We start from the raw sequence: 23513 nt of genomic DNA, 5'->3' as shown, positions 1-23513 counted from the left end.
AGGCACCAGGCTCGGCCCTTACTTAGGCCACCGCATGGGTTTGTGAACTCAGGCAAGTCACAACAGCTCTAGTCTCCATTCCTGCTTCTTCAAGCAAAGATAAGGAAGGGGGAGTAGATTAGATGGCACCTAGCATTTTCTTTGAGTTCTTCTATTCAATGTATTGTAAATGCTAAGGGCTCCTCTATTATTAACACTTGCCTTTAAATAGAATCTAACATCTGCATAGCTTTATTACTGTTATAATCTGCTCACAAAAACACACACACTCCCCCACTTTATGGCTCACTATTTTCTAACATGCAACTTACGTTCTATTGAAAATTTTATCTACTCACTTCTACAGGCCTATGATATATAGATGTGCCTACTGGATACAGAAAGGGCTAAATAAATGTTGAGCAGATGAATGAATAAATGAATATGTATATCCCTATTTTCTGACACACACTAGCACTTATTTCTGGCTTCCTGATGTTATTGTGCTGTAACATTTAATGACACAATAAATTTCTGCCCAAAATGAAATGTCCACAAGAATCTCAATCCCCTTGTTTTTGTTTTTAGCAAGGTCTAGGAAAGATGGTTTTCATCCTTAAAAACTAATTGGCCTATAGGCCATTATTTGCACTGTTCTTCTTCCTCACCTTCTTTTCCCAGCTAAGTCATCAGTTGCTTGTAATTAGTTCTTAAGATCACATTGAATTTTGAACTTGAAACTTTAAGTACAATTAATTCCTTGAGTTGTACATAGAAAGAGCCTTGGCTTGTGAAGGAGCCCAGGGTTCGAGACCAGGCTCACCGGGTCCTGGAAGTCTTTGGGCCATCACTGAGCACCTTAGCGCTTCAATTCTCCTTATGGAAAATGGGAAGTAGCACCTGCCCTGCCTCAGAGAGAGACAGCATTAGGGTTAAGTGTACAACTTCATTCGAGAAATTTATAAGTAATTTATAAGCTTAAAGATCTGTGCAGCATGGTGAAATGGTGGGGACCCATAGTCACAGCTACTTGGGGAGCTGAGCCAGAAGGATCACTTGAGTCTGGGAGTTTGAGACCAGCCTTGGCAACACATCGAGATCCCATATCCAAAAGGCAAAGAAAGAACTACCTTTGTGCAAATTATAATATTATTTTCTCCTGTTATTACCTGAACACTAAAAACGTTTTCCTCAAGGTTATAATTTAACAAGTTCATTGAAAAAAACGTAAGCATACTCACACGTTGGTTGGGGATGTATCTAAGTGGTTAGAGCCCTTGCCTACTATGTGCAAGGCCCTGGGTTCCCTTCCAGCACCCAAATGAAAAATTAAATAAGTCAACACATACACACATTGTGTGTGTTTATAAATATACATACACACACATACATATAGTTCTTTTTAAAGTTGAAAAGAATTATACCATCCTGCTAACATTAGTGACTTCTGGGTGATGGCATTATGACTCCTTCTTGCTTTATTTATTTCTGTATACTCTGCAAAACTAGCTATTCTTATAACCACAAAATCACTTTGAATAAAACAGAGACACTGTGCAACAAGTTGAGTGTTAAGGAAATAACAGCTGTGATTTGCAGGGCTCTTGAAAGAACAGATCCACAGTGAGCCTTCTAGAGTCGAGCTGATAGAACTCGGTTTCTGAGTTGGTTACAGATATAAGTGGCAGGGATGCTTTGCTAAGCATTTTTAAAGTTCGAGAAGTTCCTGTGAATAATGTGAGTCTTTCCATTTTTCTAAAGAACCATTATCTCCCATCTTTTTCCCCCGAATTGTCTTTATTAGGCATCATCACCACTTGTCCTCAGGGTATCAAGTGAAATGCTTGCACAAGGAAACCTCAGACAGGAAGCTTAACGTGAGCATTGCATAAAAGACACCACAAGACTTGACCTGGTTATCAGTCTGTCTGTCCCCAACCCGACTCCCCCAGAGCAGCCCGTCAGCCTGGGGTGTCGGGATGTCACGTGTGTTCATCAACCAAGTTCCAGCTCAGTGTCCATCTTAACACTGACTTTTTTTTTCTTTTTTTGAGACAGGGCCTTGCTCTGTTGCCCAGGCTTTGAACTCCTTGGTTCAAGCAGGCTGCCTACCTCAGTCTCCTGACGAGCTGGATCCACGGGATGTCCCACTGCCCCTGGTTTCTTTATTACTGGGAATTCTGGTCATGATTTTCTTTATTTCAGCACTGTCTCAACCTAAATATTGTTTTTCCTGTTATACAGCCTCATCATTCCTGATTCTTACCTTTGCTGAGTGATGCCTGAGATAAAAGGATTTAGTTAAGATGGTCACATGTTTTATTACCTTCAAGCCAGGACATTAAAAAAAAAAAAATGAAAACAGGGCACTATTAAAACTTATGGGAGGCTAACAGGTAAATAACCGTGGACCGTGCAGGCAAACGAGGTCAACCTTGCTTTCAGATTAAGCAAGGCAGGGAGCAGTGGAGACAGGGTGTCATGATGACTTTGGCCCTGGCAGGCAGAAACCAGGTCAAGGCCACCGTGGTTGCTTACTTCCCACACCACCTTCTATTCGGAATGGTGAGCGCCTTAATCTAGGAATTCCATCCACTTGTTATTCTATTTATGTATTTATTTATTTTTAGAAATCTGTAATTAGAATGTGGTCCTGTGAATTTTCTTTCCTTTTCCCTCTTTTTCAATGTTGGAGGCTCACACAGGGCAGCTGTTTTGCAAAGAAGGATGGGGATTGCAAAGCCATTGCCCTGGGCTGTCTTGCATTAAGAGCTGTTGCATCTGGTCACCTCTCAGGCCACCAGATGTGAAGTAAGTGATGCCCATTTGGATTAGGGATCTCATCTAATGTCTTTCAACATAAGGAACAATGACCATGGTCAATTAATGCATTTCCTGGCTTCCAAGAGAGGAGACACACACCGCACGGGGACCCATGCTACCAAAGCTAGAGAAAATAATTTTCCTAGTAAAAACATTTTTTAAATGATCAAACCAGCTCATTTCAATAAAGATAGTGAGATAAAACTTGGTTTGATGACTGCAATTAGCCAAAACACCAAAATGGGCACAACCTGGAATAATTCAATTCGGTAAATTCTTAGCATTTGGGAAGTCTGAGTCATAAGCCTTAGCTAATGAAATGATTGTATTTTGGGGTTATGACCAAGTCTGCCAAGGCAATTTAGACTTTTCAGACTTGGCCTGACATATTCTTTAGAGAGCCTGCAGAACTCTAATGCAGTAAAATGTCTAACGCCTAATAGTAAACACTTTCCATCAGTTTGACACGTCACGTAAGTAGGTAAACTGCCTTGAAAAAAATGAACAATTTCTAGTCTGCCCACTTTTGCAGTATCATGGGCCTATTAATCTTTGAAGCTAGGGACCCATCAGATTGGGTTCTTCTGATGAGAGTTTGCACCACTTTCGGCTGAGGCCATAAAAGACTAGGACTTGGGAGGATGGCACAATTGTTCACACCTGTAATCCCAACACTCACAAGGCTGAGGCAGGAGAATCGAGACTTTGAGGCTAACCTGGACTACACTAGCAAGGCCCTGTCTTAAAAAAGAAAAAAAAGAGTAACTGAGATTTGAGGATAAAGCAAAGAAGAAACTAATTAGAAATACACTCAGAGCAAATAAAGATGTTCAACTTGAGTAAAGAGAAAACAGAGATAAAAGTGGCTCAAGAGAGCAAGTGGAGCAAAAGCTGGGGCTGAAAGTTTCCCGAGAGCCAAGTGTAGGGGACTGACCACCAAGTACAAACTGACCAGGAGCACGCACACAATCTTTTAGATTCACAAAGCACTTGTTCACATACTATTTGTTTAATTTCGAGAGATAAACTATTTCCATTTTACTGAAAACTGAGATTCAAAGAAGTTGTGCAACTGGGCCCGTATCACTGGATCAGAAGTAAAGTCAGCACACAAATTTTAACCCAAATCCACAGATATTTGTTGAGTCAACCTAGTCAAATAAACAAAGAAGCTGAGTTGGGGGGCACAGTTCAGAAGCCCCAGCTACTCAGGGAGCTGAAGCAGGAGGATCACCTGAGACCAGGAGTTCCAGGCAGCTTGGTCAATATGGTGAGACCCTGTCTCCAAACCGAAAACCAAACCAAACACCTTTGCTATTTACAAGACACTGTGGGAAATATGGAGAAGTGTAAGCCTGCCCTTAAGGAATTTGTAATCTGGCTGAAGAAACAAGCTCTGAAGAGGCAAACAGTTAAGCAACGATTCCTGATTTGAATGAGAAGCCAGTCGGTACCAGAAGAGATGTCAACAGGTGGCACCTGATTAATTGCCAATAGAATAATTTTTTTAAAACTGCCCAATCGTTAAGGTCAGTAATAAAAAAACTATGTATTTTGATGAAATCAATAATGCCGAGGAATGCACTGGTCTATCTAGTCGCACTGGGTAGAATTATATAAAAACCCACAAATTAAATAAAAACATAAAATATAACTGTGACTATTAAAAACTCTGAATGAGGGTTAGCAGAGTGGATCAAGTGGTAGAGCACTTGCCTAAGCAAGCATGAGGCCCTGAATTCAAACCCCAGTGCTACCAAAATAACAACAACAACAACAACAAAACTGTACCAAAAGTGTGGAATCTAGGGATGCTCTCAGAACTCATGTAGCTAAGCAGTCTTTCCTGTTAGTGACACTTCTGTCATGGGTCTCGATGGCAATTGAGTCAATTGTTTTTCAGGAGCTTGAAGATTGTTTTTGTGTGTCTCAGACCAGCTGAAAACACAACTCTTCACTTGGGCAGTGCAAGTGCCCAGCTGGTGACCATCTGCCACCAGCTGGCCAAAGCTCCACCCTCCAAGCATATTAAGGAGACTTAAGTCCTAATAAGAGCTGTGAAGTTTGAGTCCCATGCCTCAGACCTCCTTGCTTCATCATCCTACAAGAAGCCCCAAGCCCTATCCCCGGGAGGCAGGTTTGACACTTGGGGCCCGTCTCCTGTGTGGTCACCTCACGAGTAAACTCTTTTGCAAAGTCCATCCTTTTGGTGATGGGCGCATTGCACAGAAGGTAGTGTCAGCAGCACCCATTCCTTTAGAAGAACGGACAGACACTAAAGGAAAAAAGACACTTAAAAAGTGATTTTATCTGGGTGAGGTGGTATACGTCTGTAATCCCAGCACTTAGGAAGCTAAGGCAGGTGGATCTTGAGTTCAAGGCCAGTTTGGGCTACAAAGCTAGATCCTGTGTCACAAACACCGCCCCTGCCAAAAAAAGTGATTACTTTTTTAAAAAGCAGCTTCCAGAGTGTTTCCTGAGATAATCTTAATTTTTGTCTATAGGTCCATTAAAATGTTGTCTGGTACTTATAACATTACAGGTTTCTGACTCCTCAATTCCGAGTTAACTAAACTCACTTTATATTTTTACTTGGACTTGTGATATTTACTGGACAAAAAACCATCTCGATATGCTGAAGAAAGATTTTATACAACCAGAAATGACCAAGTTAAGCAGAAGTTAAATTTTACCAAGAACAGGGTGGAGGAATAGCCAGTGCCTTGAGGCCCCGGGTTCAATTCCCCACACCTCTCCCTACCACAGTGTCATACTTTCACCAAGAACAAGGTCTTCATTGTAGATTTTGGTTCTTTACCACAGCGTATGACTAGATTCTGGCAAAAGAGTTAGAAAATTGTTTGATTTGATAATCATCATCCTAAAATAATCTGTGTGGGCGTGGGAGGTTTTACACATCAGGAATGTGCCAGCCCTGTCTCCTGAGCCTCAGCCCTAAATGCAGAGTCGGATCCGAGGACTTCATTGAAACATCTCAGGCCATGGTAAGGCAAGGGGTCAAACGCTCTGACCCCGTCCACTCCCCCATGTGGTCCTCCTGCATCACGTCCGCTCTTGGTGACGTGGCCGTACTGAATGTCAGAACCACAGCCTGGACTCCCACAGCCAACCACCCGCCCAGGCCTCTGCGCGCTACAGGCCAAATATTGACATTCTGCCATGGCTGTCTGGGCTGCAGGCAGGCCACACCTGTCATCTCTCACACACACCCTGCGGATGGCCAGCTATCAGGCGTCCTATCTGCTCACCACCCTCAGCCCATTCCAGGCTGTGGCCACAGTGAGCCTCTGAAGGTGCAATTCGCTCCTTGCGGTGTAAATGCGAGCTGTCTTCAACCCAGCTCCCCAGCCATCCAGCCCTTGCTGGGCTCTGAGGCCTCACAGCACTGCTTTCTCCCTTAAAATCAGTGAGCTCCACTCCTCACTTGCTCTGTCCTCACAACTCCCTCAATCTTCTCTTCAAAGGCAAACATTAAAAAAAAGGTCACTCCCCAACTCTAAGCCTGCACTACTCAAGTCACCTCTCTCCTCCCTCACCACACTCACTGGTCAGGTGCTGATTTGCTCATTTTCTGCTCTCCCTGTCACACTGTCAACTCAGTGAAGAGTCTTTGCATTCGTCCCATGCTAGCACAAAGAACTGTGAAAAGAGCCTTAAAGACTTCGGGGTCAGTGCTGATTTTATTAACTCAGTGTGTTGGGCTGGGCAAGTTACTTAACTTCTCTGGTGCGAGACAGAGATGGTCTCAGCAATGTCAAAAATCTCATCATTCTGAGAAAAATAGATGTTCGTCCTAGGCTGCATCTCAGTGACTCAAACCCACCCGTGGACTCACAAAACCGAGATTTGGGAGAAACTAGAAGGAATTCCAGAGCACTGAAGCATCCAGAAAGCTTCTTTCACTTGAAGACTGAGAGGCACTTCTCAGGTACTGATTTTTTTTTTTCCAGAGCACCAAAGCCTTCAGCCGTCACAGTACATGGCATGGTAAGCGAACAGAAAAACACTCCCTTGTGCCCAAATGAAATAAGGCGTTTGACTATGTACGGAAGGGTGTGAGAAATGGATTAAAATGTAGGAGAAGAGCAAAACAGAAAGGCAAGGGACAAACACTCCTGTTAAAAAGGGGCAAAGGACTTGATCAGACATTTCTCCAAAGAAGACACAGTGGCCCAGGAGCACAGGCAGAGATGCTTGAAGTCCTTAGTCATTAAAGAAATGCCACTGAAAACCACAGAGATACCGCTTCACACCTGATAAGATGGTAACTATAAATATGGAAAAAATAAAGTGTCACCAAGGATGTGGAGACACTGGAACCCGTGTATATTGTTGAATAGAACGAAGAACAGTGTAGCAGTCATAGAAAAGCCTGGCAGCTCCTTAAAAAGTACAAACAAGCCAGGCAATGGTGGTGTAACCTGTAACCTCAGCTCCCAACAGGCAAAGGAGAGAGGTTTGGGAGTTCTAGGCTACATAGTTTCAAAAAAATAAAAGAAAATCAAACCCTAGAATTACTGTATGCCTTGGTTAGCATGTGGTGTGTCCCCCCAAGGTTCATGTGTTGGAAGCTTGGTCACTAGTGGAGGGATGTTAAGAGGTGGTGGGACCTTTAAGAGGCAGGGTCTAGAGGAAGGCAGTTATGTCATTGGGGAAACTGGCTTCTGAAGGGAGGATGGTCGTTCTCATGGGACCCTGGTTAGCTCTCCCAAAAGAGCTGCTTTGCTGTTACAAAACAGCAAAGACTGGCCTTCCCCAGTCTTTGGTTTCCTGTCTTACCATGTGACCTTGACCTCCCACACACCCCCTTGCCTCTGCCATGCCATTCATTTCGAGGTTACAGGTGTATACCACCATTGCCTTTGAGCCTCCAAGACTGTGGGCTCAAATAAACCCCATTTCTTTATAAATACCCAGCTCCTGCTATTTTGTTATATCAACAGAAAATATACACTGTGTGACCCAGCAGTTCTATTCCTAAGTATATACCTATAAAAATTAAAAGCAGAAACCCAGACACTTAAACACCAATGGTCTTCCCTTCAAAATGTGCAACAGCAAAAGGTAAAACAACTACGTATCCATCAACAGATGAATGGAAAACAAAATGTGGCACACATAAAACTGAGTATTATTCAGCCATAAAAAGAAACGTCCTTCTGACGCATGCCACGACAGGGGTGAACCTTGAAGAGACTGTGCTAAGTAAGATAAGCCATATTTAAAAGGATGAATATTGTATGATCCCAATTAGATGAAAAAAGTGGAATAAGCAAGTTTAAAGAGGCTCACTGAAGAAGACAGCACTGCAGGCTGGGGGGAGGGGGTGGCAAGGATGAGTTACCATGAAGAGGGTTCAGAGTTTGAGTTTGGAGAGATAAAAATGTTTTAGAAATGGATTGTACAACACTGTGAATATAATTAACGCCACTGGATTTGGTTAAATTGGTAATTTTTATGTTAAGTATATGTTTCTACAATAATAAGTTATTTTATATTTATTGATTGGATAGCTAAACTGTCAATGATTAGAGATATGTAATATACACCATTGTTTGTATACAGAAACTTGTTATTCAATGAAGGGTCTCAAGAATCACAGTAACTGGCAGGAGTATGGCTCGGTGGCTGAGCACACACCTGGCAGGTAGGAGGCCCTGGGTTCTGTCCCCAGAACTGCACACAAATAAAAAGAATTAGCAGTAGTAAGTGACAGAGCACCTCCAGCACCTGCTTGTTGGGAATTTGAGGTCCCCAAGCTGATTTATTCCTAACAAGCAGTGCAAACCTTCAGTCTATGGATCAAGCTAATTATTAATTATCCCCACTGATAAATGATAAGGTCTCAAGGATAATGGAAAAGCCGTTGAACTGCGAATCAAAATTTTCTCTCTTCCTCTTGTCCCTTTAATCCCTGGCTAGTGGAGGTGATAATGAAGGGTTGGATGATATCAAGATCATAAAAAGTGACAGTGCAATTGCCACACAATATTTCAACAGCAGAACTTCATACTATTTACTCCAGCTTACTCTGATAGTACATACATTTTGCAAGAGAAAAACGGAGCTACACACGTCACTTGGGAACTAAAGAATTAGTCTTTTTCCTTTCTTTTAGTGGGAATGGGGTTTGAACTCAGGGCTTTGCACTGGAGCCACACCTCCAGTCCATTTTGCTCTGGTTGTTTCAGAGAGGGGGGTCTTGAGAACTATTTGCCTGCGTTGGCCTTGAACCATGATCCTTCCCATCATAGCCTCCTAAGCACAGGATTGTAGGCATGAGCCACTGATTCCCAGCTAAACATTCATTCTTATTTGCTCGGTTTGTTTGCCCTGTTGGTTGATAACAAAGAACACTCAAATCTCAACCTGACTGGTGATTCTGATAGAATGAGCAATCCTGGGATTTTGACACTTCCTTTGAGATAAGAGTGAGTATTTCTAAGGGCTTTCCCAAAGGTAGCCCAACTACACCAGGGAACAATCCCCACTCTGCAAGCCTGGAGGAAGCTGCCCCACCCTGCAGCCTTGGGCCCAACACCCCCAACAGTGCCAAGAAGACATCCACACAGTGACCCACAGAGGCTCTGCACTGTGAGCTTCTCTTTTGGTTCGGTCCCTCCCTTTCTTTAAAACAAAAAAACCTTATCAACCAAGTTGAAAAAGAGATCATGTCTTTAGTTTTTTTCCCTCCAGTCTACTTGGAATCAACCCTGAATGGAAAAGGCGAAGACAGACTCTGTTCTCAGGCTTCTTTTCACTGGACTTCTTACCACGTGCCCAGACGTCATGCACTAAAATTCTCTAACTGCAAACAAAACACTGGTTTCCTGACTGCCTCATTTACAGTGGTTCAAACTCCCCCTGTGCAGAAGGCTGTGACTGCCACGGCCACCGGCTTTCCTTCTCTTCTGTCCCCTCGTTCTTTTCACTCTACCTCTTGTATTTTGAAAATATTACAAGATCACCTCTCTCAAGGTAACTTCTGAGTATGTCATATTAAGTCGGTCACTCCATAAAATAATACAGAGATGGTCCATTTTGAAAAAATAAATACTTAAAATTGAAGGAAAAATCACCCTCTTAGAGGGTGATTTCACAGGACGGCTAACCCTAAAAGCTGAGCCAGTGTTTTGAGTCCAGCCTCAGGACACCTGCACAGCTTCCACTAGGCATTCGGTTTTTGGATGCCTCATGGTCCTGCCCAAGAAACAAAGAACCTCTCCTGAGAATCTGCATTCTTCTGAACTCGATGTCAACAAATTCTCCAACTCTCTACCTGAGGAAAGGGTGGTTCAAGGCAATCTGTGAGCTTGAAGCTAGGCCTGAAAAAGAGAGACAAATCCCCAGATCCCTGAAAATTGGCCTAGTGTGAACTGTGCAAGGCTGGTGCTCACTGCTGATGAGCAAGGTGAGAATCCAGGACCTCCAAGACAGAAGCAGAGTGAAGCCATAACTGCAGTGGGGTTTCTCCTTTCAAAACATGAACCAGAGCAGCTCTGTCCATCTTGTTAAGGATGCTACAAACTGGCTTGCTTGTTTGAGTGGTCTGGAAAAAGTGGTATTCTGTATCATGGGACTGCTTAAATGTAAACCCATTTCCTCTAGTTCTCAGCTCATCTGATAACTGAAAGGGCAATAAACTGTACTGTCATTCCTCAGACTTTTCACAACCCCATCTACCATATTTGGGGGTGGAGAGGGGATGGAGCAGCAAGAGCACACAAGGAAGTAGAAGGTATTATAGTGACATTTTGCAACTAGCTGGAGGACAACTGAAGTCATGTGTTTAGTGGGAAGCACTACTAAATTTGGGGTGACTTTCTGTGGCTTTTTTTTTTTTTTCCTTACACCAGCATCATCACTAAAATTGTTCAGAAATAGACTTCTGTTTTCCTGGATCATTTTTTCCACTACGGTTTCCTTTTATAAAGAAAACACTCTTGGCAAGTTTTAAATTACCAAAGATGAAAAACTAGAATAGAATGCAAATTAATTATTAAGATAACAACACAAGGCATTTTTGAAAATTCTAAGACTTCATCAAATGTCAATCAATTCTTCCTTAGTTTCCTTTTCACAAAAGGTCAACATAGTAACTAAATGAAAACCCAGTTAAAAATGATACCACAACAGGCAGTCTGTGATGGCCCCCAATACACTTGGCCTATGTAATTTTAATACATATATTAATTTAATATATATATATTCCACAAATTCTTATTTATAGACTTAAGTTCTAAAAATTTCCTTGGTACATCTGAAGGCATTTATTCTACTTTGAGTTATACGAATAAGCTCCTTTGATATATAAAGATAGATAGATAATCACTGTATCTGTGACTAGATCAAGGTTGTCCCACTCCACAATGATGCTTGGGAAGACAAGAATGGGACAGTCCTTAGAAAACCAATTTGTCCAATCTACTTTATTTCACATATTAGGAACACTGAGACTGGAAGAGGAAAGCGAATTGATTAGGGTCACTTGACTGCCATATTCTTTTTCCTTTCATGGGATCTCTTTCAAGTGAAATATAACTTTGGCGATAGACAGCTGTCCTCTATCCTAGAGGGAGAGTCTCCAGGATCCCCTGCACACACCCAACTCGGCAGGTGCAAGTCCCTTACATCTGCATGGGACTTACCCTCATCCCCCACTTGCCCAGTCACCTCTAGGTGACTATGTAAAGAGTTGTTATCCTGCAATTTTGGGGGAATAATAACAAGAAAAAAAAAAACAGTACATGTTCAGCACAGATGCAATTTTTGTTTTTCAGTCTGCAGTTGGTTGAATTGAGGGCTGACTGCCAGGGTAGCTGGTGCTTTTGAAAACCTGTGTGTATCCGACACCATCTTATCCCCCTGACACAGTGTAACCTCATTCTCCTCTCCTCCAAACTTGGTGGCACGGGGCCCAAAGCTATTCTGAGATCTCATCCCTACACCACTTCCTCCTCTTCCACTGGACTGCACTCTCCCTTATGCTCTCTGATTCAAGTGCTTCTGCAGAAATGCTGAAATGTCTATTTGCAGATAAAATTGCCGGTAGTCTCACGTCACTCCCTGCACTGACTTTCTTCTTGCTACACTCCAGACACCCAGAAATACCTGTTCCTACCAGCATAGTATGCTCTAATCCTCAACAGGGATCTCCTCTTGAGATGTTTATGGCTTTACTCCTTTTCACTGCCATTCTACAATATTTTAGTTAAAAAAACAAAAACAAAACACTTAGGTGGGCTTGGAACTCAGGCAGATCTCAGTTTAAATCCAGGTTTCACCCTGCACTAGTGTAATGATGATAGATAAAAAACTTCATTCACCCATCACATGGGGACAATGATAACTCCTACCTCTTAGAACTGCTGGGAGAACTAAGTAAGATGAAGCTGGATGTGGTGGTACATGACTGTAATCCCAGCTACTCACAAGGGCAGGAGGATCTCCAGTTCTAAGCCAGCTTGGGCAAAGGTAGAAAGACCCTGTCTCAAAACACAAAACAAAACAAAAAAACCCCACTCAAATAGAAGGGCTGGGGGCCTGGCTTAAGTGGTGGAGCACTTGCCCAGCATGCTAGAGGCCCTGGGTTTAAACCCAGCATTAAAAAGTAGTCTATTTAAGCCATCATCAGCAACACCACCATCATCAGCAACAACAGGTGTTGGCGAGGATGCGTGGAAAAAGGAACCCTCTTACACTGTTGGTGGGAATGTAGACTAGTACAACCACTCTGGAAAAAAATTTGGAGGCTACTTAAAAAGCTGGACATCCATCTACCATTTGATCCAGCAATACCACTCTTGATATACCCAAAAGACTGTTACTCCAGAGGCACCTGCACATCCATGTTTATTGCGGCACTATTCACAATAGCCAAGTTATGGAAACAGCCAAGATGCCCCACTACTGACGAATGGATTAAGAAAATGTGGTATCTATACACAATGGAATTCTATGCAGCCATGAAGAAGAACGAAATGTTATCTTTCGCTGGTAAATGGATGGACTTGGAGAACATCATTCTGAGTGAGGTTAGCCTGGCCCAAAAGACCAAAAATCGTATGTTCTCCCTCATATGTGGACATTAGATCAAGGGTAAACACAACAAGGGGATTGGACTATGATAAAAGCGAGAGCACACAAGGGAGGGGTGAGGATAGGTAAGACACCTAAAAAATTAGCTAGCATTTGTTGCTCTTAACGCAGAGAAACTAAAGCAGATACCTTAAAAGCAACTGAGGCCAATAGGAAAAGGGGACCAGGAACTAGAGAAAAGGTGAGATCAAGAAGAATTAACCTAGAAGGTAACACACATGCACAGGAAATCAATGTGAGCCAACGCCTGTATAGCTATCCTTATCTCAACCAGCAAAAACCCTTGTTCCTTCCTATTATTGCTTATACTCTCTCTACAACAAAATTAGAGATAAGGGCAAAATAGTTTCTGCTGGGTATTGAGGGGGGGAGAGGGAGGGGGGGAGTGGGTGGTAAGGGAGGGGGTGGGGGCAGGGGGGAGAAATGAACCAAGCCTTGTATGCACATATGAATAATAAAAGAAAAAGGAAAAAAAAAAGTAGTCTATTTAAAGTAATTAACACTGTACCAGGTGCTGAAGAAACATTCTTCTTAAAACACTCCTGTTACCACTCTCAATTCTTTTTCTTAAGGCCTCTGCTCTCGCTACCTTCTGCAACGAAGGCTGGTAACATCTAAATGAACCGGGGGGGGGGGGGTGGGGGGTGGCGAGGTTCAGAGGTCATGCATTTTCACATGGCCCTGGGTATTTGTACTTAGCAAGTCCACCTCTACTGCAACTTCAACACGTCCAAAATCAAGCTCACCTTTCTTACCTCAAACACAGCCCCCCCACATAGTTCCTTTTTTTCCCATATCCTTCTCCATCAGGCAAACAGTCATTTTTTTGACTTTTTCTCATCCTCTTTATTTTTATTCAGTCACCAAACTGTAAATCCTAGAGATCTGTTTCTGCTGTCCTTCCCAAACACGGATTTTGTCAAATCTTCAAGCTCCACAATGCGACCTCAACCAAGTCAGACCCCTCACTCACTCTCTGCTGTGTCTATGATGCCCTGAAACTCCCAACTCCTGAGTTCCCGACCTCTTCCTTCCCATGTATCCATGGCTTTCCTTAGGGTTCCCAAGGAGCATCTGATGACACTGATACTGATGCTTTCGGTCTGAGCGTGAGCCCTCTTCTAGTAGCTGTCACCACCCTGTTTTCCCCAGTCACCCACAGTGCAGCTCTGTCTCTTAATCCTTTCATTTGTATATAATAAAACCGTGAAGGAGAAATTGTTCTAGATTCTTAGATTAATTCTAGACAATCTAGAATTAATCTAATAAGTTAGATTAATAAACTAGTGCCGGATCTATAAAAGTAGACTGACAATACAAATAGGAACCAAAAGAATCTGAATTTCATTTGCTCTGCTGGCCCTTACCTGACTTAGGACCTGCTTCAAGTGCACAGAAACTGACTGGTCCTCATTCCTGAGCTGTACAGACTGAAAAGTGCTGGGAAGGTAGCTGGATACTCTTTGAACACGAATCTGTTTCCAATATTTGCAACAAGAAAAAGATCCACGCAAAGGCTAAATCTATGAAATTGTAAATACAGGTTAAGCATTCTTGATAAAGAAATTCTTGAGAACGGAAGTGCTTTGGACTCTGGATTTCTTCAGATTTTGGAATATCTGCACATGTGAGAAGAGACCCTGGGGCCAGGAGCCCAAGCGCAAGCCCGAGGCTCGTGTACACGGCACACACACTGGCACTCGGTCTGAAAGTGTTTCACACAGCAACTTGACACGTGGCGTGTGGCACTTCCTACCTGGGTTGTTATGGTAGTTCTCAGAAAGTTCTGGGTTTGGCACTTCAGAACCTGTACGTGTCAGTCTTGTCCTGAAGTAATTCAACTTTGTAGCTGTTCATCTGAGGTTGGTAAGTTTAAAAAGAAGTTCACAGTGAAGACTATGCTTAGTAGAAATAAAACTACATCTGAATAATTTAACTTCAAGTACATTACAGTTTTACTCCTTGCATGGTATTTGCTAGAAATTATGTCAAGCAATCAACAGTCTAGTCTCAAGAAGCCACTATAAAAACCTAACTCATGTCCACAAGATGACATGATTGGGCCGGTCTAGGCAAGAATTCAGAGCTGTGGCCGGGCACCGGTGGCTCATGCCTGTAATCCTAGCTACTCAGGAGGCAGAGATCAGGAGGATTACAGTTTGAAGACAGCCCCAGGCGAATAGTTCTTGAGACCCTATCTCAAAAATACCCATCACAAAACAGGGCTGGTGGAGTGGCTCAAGTGACAGAGCACTGCCTAACAAGCTCTGAGTTCAAACCCCAAAGCTGCCAAAAAAAAAAAAAAAAAAAACCATAGAATTCACTGTGGTGATAGGAACACTGAGCAGATTGTCTGGGGTCTGAGCCATGGACAGTGATGACCCTGAAGGGGGAAGCTGAGGGTTACCATGAAGCCTCTGACACTCCCTTCTTGAGGGGGTGAAATAACAGTATGGAGTTTCAGAAAGACAGCAGAAGAGGAGAGGGGAAGAGGGAACAGGGACAGAAGGACAGGAGGAGGAGTAAAGAAAAGAAAAAAGCAGCTCTGTGGACCAGAGGCTCAGTTGGCAATGGCGGACAGGTGAGCCAGGTGAGGAAGGTGGCAGAGCTCAGTGGCCCGCAGACGGGAAGGTTTCTCCCAGGAGCGCTTACTCACTGTGGCCAAGTCTGGTGGCTTCACACAGTAAGCGCATGCCTGGCCAAGGCTTTTCCTAACCTCCATGGATCACTCAGGGAAAAGTCACGTCACTCTGCCACATGCCAGCTGCCACTCTCCAGGCCAGCTGTCCTTCAGGGGCGCTCTCTGAGCTACAGGGCCTTTGAGAAGAGTGATGGCCTCCTGTGATCCCAAGGTCACAGGCACCCTGAGCCTCGCCTCTGCCTCATGCTTTTCGTGTGGCAGGTGACGTTGTAATAGCTAACACCCGGAGGAGCTTAGCGCTTTTCCCGAAGGAAGAGATTCAAAAGACTTTGAAGAGGTTCTCAGACTCACACCACACACACGAGAAAGTAAGCAAGTGAGTTTTGTTTTGTTTTGGTGCTGGGATCGATCCAGGGCCTTGCACCTCCAGCTCCAAAATAAATTTATTTTTTATTGTATGGTACTATTTCATTGCGGGTAAATCTTATCTTTTTTTATGGTGTTGGGGATTGACCCTAGGGCTTTGGGCATGCTAGGCAAGCATTCTATCACTAAGCCACAGCCTCAGTTCATACAAATCTTAAACTACTAAAAAACACATTATCAGCACAAAGGGAAGAAATATCAGTAGGTCAAAAGAGAAAACAACAAAACAAAACATATTCTGCTCAACTTAATTTGTAATAATTAAGCAGAGCCACAGGAATGGTGACGCACATTCCTCGAAAGCAGCAGAGAGAGAAAGAGCTAAGACACCTTTCTGACAATGCATCCCCAAAGAGAGCCGGTAAACGCTAGGAGACAACCCTCCCCGACCCCTGCTAAATATGCCATCTGCGCTCAGGTTAAGGAGCGGTTCCACATAAATCCCATCCTCTCCAATAATGGCTGAAGGTTGACCAGTAACGGGCGGGATAAGGGCTTGAATAGGACAAAATGAGTTACTTGAATTCTCTCTATTTTGATTTCTTCATTTGGGAAAGATAAAAATAAAACTAAAAATAAGCAAAGGTAACGATTATGGTAATCCCAGAAGACAAGTAAATACTGTAAAATTGCCCTAAGTCCTTTCAATATTTGGTCTTTCTTGATCCTCACAATAAACACCTCCCTGCTTGACAGATAAGGAAACTGAGGTCTGAAGTTTGAAAGAGATGGCCAGTTGACAGGAGACCACAGCCCAGTCACCTGACTCCTAAAACAGTGACTTGCCCTTGAATTCTATCCCCAGGGAGAGTGCTTGCAAAGTGTAGCAGAGGTCGGCATTAGAAACAAGCTGAGTATTGAGCTTCTATATGGCAACAGTAAAAATATTTTTCATTATATGTAATTAGTATGATGCTTCCTGAGTAATAAACCTTCTATTTCCCGTGAAAGTGACAACAACAACAAAAAGGTTTTGTGGTTTATCAGCCATGCTGCACGTCTCTGGATATTCATAAGAGATTGCTTTAAAAAATTCGGTCCTACAATCGTATTTATACTTCAGGGGTTACTTCTGCATGCACGGCGCTCCTGTGAGAGACACGATCTGGAAGAAATTCAATGACACATTGTTGTACCCTACTCCTACACCATGATTTCAAAGCTCCATGGGAATTTGGATTTGCACAAGTTATTAGGATGTGACCTTTCCCTTAGATTTCCTATTTTAGGATCAAGTTAACATGGTATTTCCCCAGTGGGAGCTGCCGTACTTCCTTCGCAGATAAGAAAAATAGCAATCCCAAATTACAGTGAGCAGACCTAGGGAAACAGATATTCCTGTGATGCAGAGAAACTGAGCTCTTACCAGGAGACCTCGCTCTGTGTTGTTGGTTTGAGAAGAAAGCTGTGCGGTCTGCTAACGAAGGAAGCAAGTCATGACGCCATCACAGTTTATCCCTGAAATTTCTTCCTAATTGTTCCTTGTCCCAGTGACCAAGTCTTAAGACTTTTAAAGACTATTAAAGATGTTTACGTCACTTAATTTCCTATGTCCTGACTACTGGGAGTGTAAAAGGTTAAAAATATCAAATAATTTAAATGATTCAAGACACAGGATCTAGCCAACACGTTCATGAGCTTAAAGGGGACAAAAATACCAAAGGAGAATAAAATAAAATGAAAGCGATCACAGTTGCTCCCCGCTGCCTCGGGAGTAAGCTCTCGTTACATAATTCTGTTACAATTTATACACAATATTTCCAACACATAAATTGCCAGAAGCTACAAAGAACCACGTGTGCCCTCACTAGGCTGGAGACTTCTTCCGTATTGTAGACATGGCTTGTTTTTTTTTGAGACAAGTTCTTGCTAATTCGCCCCACTCCTCCCCAGCCTCTCCCTGCCTCAGCCTCCCAATGCCAGGATTACAGGCATGCACCGCCACAGCTGGCTAAATGAATATTTTTTAAGTTGATTTATATCCACCTACATGGAAGTTCTACTTTGTAAATCTGCATTTCCAAAAGCAGTCAGTCCTTCCTCTAGTAACAAGCAACACAAGGATCTACAAACCACAAAGGCCTGTAGTACATGCAATCTTTATATTTTGTTTAAATTTGCATAGCCTCAGGAAATAATCTGCAGCCTCCTTGCTGTAAAGCAGGTTTCATTTAATAACAACAAAAACCACCAGTGTAATCTGATCCCTAAGTCCCCTGTGAAGCTTGCCACTCTCCACCCTTCCTCCACCATCACACACACAAAGCCTCAAGAGAAGGATGATTCATTTAAATTAACACATGGATGTTTTGCAGGTTTTGTTCATTTGCTACATCCTCAGGCCAGCTTGCAGTGACATAAAAACTAACAAAGCAGCAGTAATACAATTGCTCAAGCACTCTCACTCACAAATTCCTCTCCTAGCAACTTATCAGAAGAAAACAAAATTTTAAATTAAATGAAACAGGTGCCTAAAGATGTGCATGGTACATAATAGTATAAGAATGCACAATAGTTTCGTGATTGAAAAAAAAAAACCTAGCTGGGCATGGGTGTGCATATTTATAATCCCAGCTACTGGGAGGCAAAGGCAGGGGGATCTCCAGTTCTAGGCCAGCCTAGGCAAAGTTAGTATTAACGAGACCTTATCTCAGAAACAAAATGTAAAGCAAAAGGGCTGAGAGTGCGCCTTAAGTGGTAGAGGGCTTGCCTACCATGTGCGAAGATCTGGTTCAAGACCCAGTTATAAAAAAAATTATTAAATTAAATTAAAAAAATTAAAAGACACTAGAAACCACCTAAAACCTGGCTTACGAAATTAGGTGATACCACTAAGATGGAAGAGCATATCGCCATAACCCCAAAGCTATGTGTAAACAGGGACAATGGACACAATCTCACCGCAAAAGAAACTGGAAATGCTGAGAACAGGAAACTGCCAGGAGTAAAACATGCACGCGTCACCAAGAACTGGGAGAAGCTATGAGGTATGAGTAGTTTCCTGTGACTGTGATCTTTCTAAACATGCCATCACCGCTTTGTAAAAATGGTTTAAAAGAGCTGGGCACGGTGACTCATGCCTGTAATCCCAGCTACTCTCGGAGGCAGAGATTGAGAGGATCATGGTTCAAAGCCAGCCCTGGGAAAACAGTTCTTGAAATCCTATCTCAAAAATACCGATCACAAAAAGGGCTGGAGGCACGGCTCAAGCAGTAAATGTGCCTTCCTAGCAAGTGTGAGACTCTGAGTCCAAACCCCAGTACTGCTAAAAAAAAATCTTTTAAAAGAAATTACTGTAAGGCTGGGTTGAAATTCCATGGTAAAGCATGTCCTTGGCATGTGAAATACAGGCCCTGGGTCCAATCTCTAATAGAAAGAAAAGGAGAGGGACTGGAGGAAAGGAGGGAGAGAAGGAGGGAGTAAAAAAATTAAACTCAGTGGCCAAAATTCAGAAGTAAAATTTGTGCTGGTTCCTACTTTGGCTTCCGTATGCCACACCTTTGAAGGGTTGAACAGCACACGTGATGCACGTTTCAGCCCTGAGGCCTGGGCTGAGAGGCAGCAGGACGGCTGGGCAGAGCTGTGTGTGGACGGCAGGCCTGCTGACCGCCCCAGAACACACACAACATGCTAAGATCTCTGTGTCCATTAGTAATTTATAGAACTGTGATTGCTCTACCCAGCACACCTATAACTGAATTCCTCAGTCATAAAATCACTGGTACCAAACGAGTTCAGATATCTTTATCTAAGCCCTTTTCTCCTTTACCATCCGTTACCATATTTCTTATAGGGCTTTTCTTCTTTTTACAGAATCATTTGTCTTAGTTATAAATTAACCCCACCAGTAACTCCCAGCCACCCCAGCTCTGCTGTTTCCTGTACCAGGCTGCTTTTAACTTCATGGTTTATAGTAGAGGGGGCCATTTAAAAGCCAGAGAATCATCTCTAGATTAAAAAAAAAAAAAAAAGCTTCCTGAGGATAGACGTTCCTACACAGACACTGTCCTCATGGCTGGTCACCCTGCAAAGAGATGGAGGTTAACTGCTGCAGACTTCTGCTACTTCTTTACTTCCCTCTTACTGTAGTAAAATTATATACACAACGTAACATTTGCCACCTTAGCCATTTTTACTTACTTACTCATTTTAAGGTGTAGATCAGTGGCCAGAATCTCAAGAACTTTTTTATTTTACAAAACTGAAAACCTCTGGTGCCCCCCATCCTATGTTCTGTCTCTATGACTCTGACCGCCTTCAGTTTGTCTTCTGCTATCCTTGTTTTCCCTAAAAGCTGTGAACGAATTAGAGTTTACTAAATTGGTTGAACATTCAAGAGAGTTGCCAGGAAAAAAAAAAAAACAAACAAAAAACCTCAGGGTCAAATTCCAAATACTCAACATGTCATTTTTCACGCACAAACGACTGAGTCCCAACCACTCATTTTCAGAGGCCAAAATACAAAAGTTTGCTCTTTTAAGAGTTTAGCCTTTCCATGTATGTATGTATGCATGTATGTATGTATGTATGTATTATTTATTTATTCATTTATTTGCTTATTTATGTGGTACTGGGGATTTAACCCAGGGCCTCTCACAAGCTTGGCAAGTGCTCTACCACTTGAGCCACTTCTCAACCCTGGTCTTCCTATTTTTAACGCCAAGGCTTTTCTAAAGTTAAATCAATGTTTCAAGCAAACTTAACAGTATGACTGATTTCATTCTGCATCTAAGTTCCCTTAACTACTACTTATGTTACAGAACTCCCAGATATTTTGCCCCAAACCAAGTCTTTCCTTTCGCCATTCAACTGTAAGACTCCTAACCCTAAATTGTTGGTCAAATCTTATCAAGGGTGATGCAGATTGGTGGACCAAGAGATGATTAGTGAGATCAAAACTCTCACAGTTCTGGTTTGAACATTCATACTCCATAGAATTGCTAAGAGATGGTTCCCAAGGAGGCAGAGGTTTATGGAGTTGGGTCTCCCCACTGGGGCTGGGTCTCACACCCTGGGCCTCCTACTTGCTAGGCAAATGCTCTCCCACTGAGCTATACCCCCACTCAGGGAGTTACCCTGCTCACAGGTCTTCTGGGGGTTCTGCAGTAGGTTAAATAGAGACCAGACTTGGATGGAGTGTGTATGAAGAATTTAACATGGTGGAAGGCATAGCTTGGTGGCAGGGCACCCTTTTAGCATGTGGGAGGCCCTAGGTTCAAGCTCCACCACCAAAAAATAAGTAGATAAATATAAGGGCTAAGAAGGAAATTTTAAAACAGAGCTTAAGAAACAAACCAGAAAGCCTGGGAGGGCAGAAGTGAACATGCAACTCACATCCACCTGGCTCTGTTCTAAGACCCACAAAAGAGCAGAAACTCCATTCCATACATTAGTAAAAACCAAAGGAGAGTGATTAGTGACTTCAGAAAACTTCTTTGGCGACTGCGGTTTGAGTTCAGGGCCTCGAGCTTGCTAGGCAGGTGCTCTGCCACGTGAGACACGACCCCCGCTAAAAATGTCACATTTGGGGGGCTATGCCTGTAGCTCGGTGGTACAGCACTAACCTAGAATGTGCAAAACCCTGGGTTCCATCCTCAACACCATAAAGAAGATTAATTAAACCCTTATGCCTCTGAAATGATTTAAGATTTACAGAAAAGTCACAAAGACAGTGTCCCGTCCAGGAACACACTCTACTGTCTTTGTGGTTATGGTGCCACAACACTATAACCACCTTCCTTGTGTTTCCCCAGCTTTCCCTGCTTCGGCTGGCTCCAGCTCACGCTTCCTTGTCCCTTGTGTCCCCGACAACACTGGAGAGTTGTTCAGGTATTTCATGGAATGCCTGTCAATTTAGGCTTGTCTAAAGCTGTCCCGTGACTCAGCTGAGGCCACGGGCTTTGGAGAAGAGCAGGACAGGCTTGCTGTGCCCTTCTCTGGACATCCTGCCTGGGACGGATGAGCTGGGTATGTCTTCTTACCCTTGGTAATGACCTTGGTTGCTGGGTTACAGTGGTGTCTGCCAGGATTCATCACTGTAAAGTTAGTCTGCCCCCTTTTGTAATGAATACTCGTGTGGGGGAAATCCTTTGAGGTTGTGCAAATACACTGGCATCTCCTTACACCCTCACCTGCCCACTTCTTTTGGTGTCCTCTGGTTCTCCAACACTTCTCTATTTTCCTCCTTCCTTTCACATTGATGAATTTAAGCTCTTCTGTGAGGAAGGCTTCTCCCCCTCTGCACCCTCACTTATTTACTTACTCAGATTTCTTCCTATCAGTCTGAACATATATATTTTTATTGGGGGTTATAATCCAGTCCTATAGTTAGTTGTTTTATTGCTTAAACTGTCCCAGCTTTTGGTCACTGGTGGCTCTCTCAGCTCCCAGCCAAACCACTTCTGGCAGCACAAAGTCCTCCAGGCTCATGCTGTGTTGTTGGAGCCCTGGGCTGGTGACCAACCACTTCTCCAAAGAGCTCTGGTTTCTTATAAGGAAAAATGGCATTTGGAAGCCAAAAGTCTGGTGTGCTCCTGGGGAGGCACTGCTTCTCTGCCCGCTCAGGAGACAGAGCGGAGGAACCCGTGCCCAAGTGCTAACCTCGCCCAGGCACACTCTGCATTCCTATCTGTATCTGTGGATCTGACAGGTAGTTTTTCAATACTATGGATTTCTCTACAGATTTCAGGAACATGAACCTTCCTTTGACTTTCCTTACTGACTGTAATCAATAGTCCGCAAAATAGGTAAACCCTGACAGAGATCTATCGCCCTCCTTCCCCAGACACGTCTGCAGACTCAGCCCTGCCTTAGAACCCTAGGATCAGGCCTCAGACATTTAAATTCTCAATGGTAAACTTTCTAGAACTCTCCCCACAGCGCTGAAATTTCATCCCAGTCTTGTCAGTCCTGGGGAAGGAGCAGTTTCAATGTGGGTTACGAGCAATGACTCGGAAATCTTCTAGATTTTCTTCTTTGTGACAGAGATTATGGGTGCATGGCCCGTGGGGACCAGGCAAGATATTTCAATTTTTATCTTAATTCTAAGCATCATAATAAGGCAAAATAATGAACTTGCAATTATTACTTGGGTACAAAAATCAGAGGACTATGAAAAAGGCTTATTAGAGACTTACTGTTAAGTCAACTTCTAGGTCATTTTCCTATCTTTGTTTTGTCTCAGACAAATATGTTACCGTGAACTCTGACTAGTAATTTTCATAGCAGCAAGTTCTGTGACAGTCAAAAATAAAAGCTCTCTAAGAAATCTTACGATAAAATACTGTGAAGAATTGGCATGTCATTTAAAAGGCATCTGTTTAAGGAGAAATTCAATATAATAAATTCTGATTTACCTACCGTTAACAGACGTCTCCTGTTTGAGAAAATGACCTTCTTGTGTATCTGAGGTTCACAGTTGGCCTCTTCCAATCTGAACAAATTAAAAAGAAACAAGATTATCAATATACACGCATATTCAAAATCCTCAGACAACCTGGCTGCCAAAATGCAAGCGCAGAAGTGA

The 23513-nt window shown here is 43.0% G+C and overlaps 1 protein-coding gene across 6 annotated transcripts in view; it reads right to left on the bottom strand.

Annotated features, from left to right (window-relative positions):
- The window catches only part of Pparg (peroxisome proliferator activated receptor gamma), a 124757-nt gene that overhangs the window by 80204 nt on the left and 21040 nt on the right, over positions 1-23513 (bottom strand). For all 6 annotated transcript variants that reach the window (XM_074044443.1, XM_020177168.2, XM_020177167.2 and 3 more), the window contains exon 2: positions 23348-23420. The gene's annotated coding sequence lies outside the window, so the exon portion shown is untranslated. The remainder of the gene's footprint in view (positions 1-23347; positions 23421-23513) is intronic.

Source organism: Castor canadensis, chromosome 10, assembly GCF_047511655.1.
Source record: "Castor canadensis chromosome 10, mCasCan1.hap1v2, whole genome shotgun sequence".
Taxonomy (NCBI): Eukaryota; Metazoa; Chordata; class Mammalia; order Rodentia; family Castoridae; genus Castor; species Castor canadensis.
The sequence above is the reverse complement of the archived record's forward strand: the minus strand, read 5'-3'. Positions and strand labels throughout refer to the sequence as shown.